The following is a 3,996-nucleotide window of genomic DNA, read 5'->3' as shown; positions in this document are numbered from 1 at the left end:
ACTGCGTGTTTCGAGGATAGGCAGCCAACGTAGTCTAAAGTTTTTTTCTTTTTAATATTTAAGCGAGATAACAGATCTTGAATTTGTTTTGCAGTTTCCTCTCTCGAAACTCTACAGCGTCATTCTGATTGTGGTGGGCTCGGAATCTCTTAAGCGCGAGTACATTGAACCCTTGACCCTTGCTGCGTGTGTTGGTTTTGAGAAAAAGTTATAGAAAGGGATTTTCTAAAGAGAATTTTCACTCTGCCGCTATCCTAAAATCATGAATTTAATTATAACTTTACATTAGTATCTTTGTTGAGCTAGGCTATTGTCACTTTGAAGGGTCTCTCGCATACTTTAATAGGAGTATTTCGATGCATTTCCAAAGTGAAACAAAAATCGTATTTCCCCAGGTGAGGCTCGAACTCACAACCCCGGCATCGCTCGGACACTGCCTTATAAATACCGTGCGCTAACCGATTGCGCCACTGGGGACAATGAGATGTCAAACCATTAGGTTTAAATATTTTGGAAGCATTTCATCTTAAATATTTCTCGGTGTGTTTCCTCTAAAATATAATTTTATTACGTATTATTTTCCTCACGTTTTTTTAATTTTTTTAATTCATTAATTTGGTTGGTTAATCCTTATTTTTAATAGGTTTCAACTCGGTTTTTAACTATACGAAAAGTAGAGAACCTAAAAAGCCACTGTTTCTGCATACATTAGTAGTCGCAATATTCGTATTGACACTTCTACTAATAGGCATTTAACAACTACCCACGCAAATATATTTATTTAAAATTTATAAATTGAGAATAAATTTCCCCTAATACATATATGTTAACCACGTGTAAATTACTGAGTAATTATTCAAACAATATTTGAACTATTATTATTTTGCTGTTTTTAAACTACCCACAAAAATAATTTCATCGATGGGAGTGTTTCTTAATTAACAGAATACAGACCAGTAGTAGTAACAAATATTCATTGGTTTGGATAAGTTGATCAATAAGCGTTTTGTTAATCCAAATAATTTTTTTTTTCGCATTACTTGTTAGTTAATGTAATATACAAGATGTAATGTAATTGCTGGGCATGAATTTTATGGGTGGCAGGGAAGCAATTTTTGTTAAGGGAGATTCATCCGGAAACGCAACCCTGGATAGTTAGTCACCGACAGAAGCTCGAAATTTTGAATTTCGCGCTCATAAGGGCCACATTCCACTGGCTGAGAGACCGCGCGATCGCAGATCAGTGATGTTCAAACTCTCCGTGGAAGCAGACGACGAGCTTGGCTCGGAAGTCTAGAGTTAAGGCCCTGTAACACTGTCAAATATCTGTGGCCAATACATTTGGAAAAAAAGTGTTGGAGGGGTAATGTTGGACGGATAAAGGCTTACAATTTTTTCCATCAAATATATTTGGACAGATAACCTCAAATATGTTTTAAATCTTTTCACGCTATTAAAGTTTATTTTTGGTCAGATTTTAATCTCGATTTTAATCTCAAATTTGAAACTACACAGTGTTAAATACATTTTTTTTTGGAATTGTTATATTTGTGCATTAATTTTTTTTTTGAACATGCATCAATTTATATCACAAAAATATTCATTACCTACATAATGAAATAAACGATGAGTAATTATTTTCTAATTTAGTTCAAACATAATTTAATTTTACACACAAAAATTTTCGCATACGACATTAATATTACATTATTTAAATTACTTAACTTTTATAACCTCTTTAGTCGTTCTTCGCCATTTTAAAATAATCGGAAATGTATGTCAGTTCCGTTTACGCTAGGCACGATTTTGATTAGCCGACTGCATCCAACGTCCAAGATATTTTATAACAAGTCCTACATGTAAAATATTTGATCAACTTGTCAAACAAACATGGCTGTGCTTGTGACGTTTTCGGTGACGTCATAATCCTCCGACACAATACATTGGAAGGTGTTGGGAGCGAAAGTTTAACATTGTGACAGGTTGGTGTACATCACCCTGCGTGGTATGAAACTCCCTTTCAGGCAGTCACTGATTCAAGCCGAGAGAATCGGCAACCGTCTGTTGCGATGTTAGGGTGTGAAGTGATGCTTGGATGTGCCCCCTTACTGTGTCGCTAGTGCCAGCTTAAGCAGTGCCAAAGCCTGTGGTGTAGGCAACCCTCGGTTCTTTGGAAGCCTGAAGCCTGTGGTATAGGCAACCCGGCGAACACCCAAGAAAAAAGTGTCACGGTGTAAAAAAAAAAAGCCTCCAATATCAACACCGGATATGACGCCATTGTCGCGAGCAACCAGAAGTTTATAGAATGTTCTAGGCTGTCTCTACAGCTGCCCAGGACGAGTATATAAGGGCCTGATTCCGAAGAACAATCGCAGTCGCCCACCGGAAGAATATCTAGTTTGATGCCGCTCTGATGCTCCGACTCGCCATATGACGTCATGCTGCACGTCAATGCTGGAACTTCAGGATTGGTATGACCACCACAATCTAAGTTAAGTTTGGTGATAGAACATTTCGCCGAGTTCTGTGAGTGACAGAAAATTTTGAGAAGGGATCTCTGCAGGAATAATTCGAAAATATTCTATGTCCGGTTCGGACTTTTATGGCGAGACAGCACGACTTGAGACTTTACGTACGCTATTACGTATGGACTTTGTTGAAGTATGTACTTCTGATTGTGATTCATATCGTAGAGCTTGTCGGTGATTGGAGGCATTTGGACGGCTATCGCCCTGGGTTGGACTTTGATATTTTCAGGAGAAACTGTAACCATATGTAAAGATACGTTTGTTGCGAAACAGGTGTTACTCTTACGTATGATGGGAATTCACTAAGACGAAAGACACTACTCGATGGCATCAATGAAATGAGGTCGTTTATGTAAATTTCCAAATTGCAACTATTGGGTTTACGATTGGTTACGGTCTTGCGAGGCACTCGTCCCTGGAAGAATACGAGTGTACAGAAGAGTCGCTCTATGGATTTCTCGTACGCTTCGCTGTATATGATCATGGGTGTGTGTGATAAAGTAGTCACAAAAGTAACTGGTGTTTTAAATACTTCTGCTAACGTCAAAACTACTGTTTATGGAAAACTTACGGCATATTTTTTTTTTTTGCATGTTGCATGCATATAGGCCAGAATATGGGAAGCATACAACACACAAGCACCCAACCAGCGATGGCTTGTGTCGGTTAAAACCCACGTCCAAAACTCTCGCTTTCCCCCCCCCCCCCCCTAAGCCCTCTACAGTTTTGCGCCCCTGCCTTCGCTACATCAAATACGGCACTAGTATGGTCACCCTTCATCGTTGATCAAAATACATGCACTAATTTCAGTAGCATCATAAACTAATAAAGTTAACATTTTCCAAAATGTGGTGGTATAATTTTTTTTCAAGAATTATTGTAATTTAGGGCACAGAACTGACGCATAGGTCATTGATCTCAGATAAATCACGAACATATCAGAAGTTCACCGCTCGCTCGTGCATCTTCGTGCTTAGAATTTAAAAAATTTCACAATTTCGCAAGATTTCATATAATTTTACGATTTTAGAGTACGTATTTCAAATGTCACAGAACTTTTACAACTAAACTTTCATTTTAGTTACGATCACCTAGTTGGGCGATAAATTAACCTACAGAAAAATTAATTAGGAAAAAAAAAATATTTTGCAAGAATTGAAGTGATGTTACACACGAGATAACGAACGCGGGGTGACTCGGGGTGAGTGAGCAGAGTAGGGGCTGACCGTCGTGTCCCAGCAGACCGCGGGCCCGCCTGTGTTCGCCGGCGCCCGCCAGGGGTGCCAACAGCAGCACCGTCGCCAGCAGTAACAGCCGCGCCGACCGCATCCTCGCAGGCACTGCGCGCCGCCAACACCAGCTGCCCTCGGTGCTGCCGGGAGTGGGAGGGGTGTGTCGCCCGGTGACAGGTGAGTGCCCCCCCCCCCCCCCCCCCCCCCCCGCGGCTCGCGGTCCACGAGGCATGCCC

General features: G+C 40.4%; 1 non-coding gene across 1 annotated transcript; it reads right to left on the bottom strand.

Annotated features, from left to right (window-relative positions):
• Positions 1-387: 387 nt before the first annotated feature.
• On the bottom strand, positions 388-477 carry Trnai-uau (transfer RNA isoleucine (anticodon UAU)). The gene is given in 2 exon segments: positions 388-423; positions 440-477. It is a non-coding gene; the product is annotated as a tRNA-Ile (tRNA).
• Between the last annotated feature and the right edge of the window lie 3,519 nt (positions 478-3,996).

The sequence above is a fragment of the Bacillus rossius genome, chromosome 7, assembly GCF_032445375.1.
Source record: "Bacillus rossius redtenbacheri isolate Brsri chromosome 7, Brsri_v3, whole genome shotgun sequence".
NCBI classification, from domain to species: domain Eukaryota; kingdom Metazoa; phylum Arthropoda; class Insecta; order Phasmatodea; family Bacillidae; genus Bacillus; species Bacillus rossius.
The sequence above is the reverse complement of the archived record's forward strand: the minus strand, read 5'-3'. Positions and strand labels throughout refer to the sequence as shown.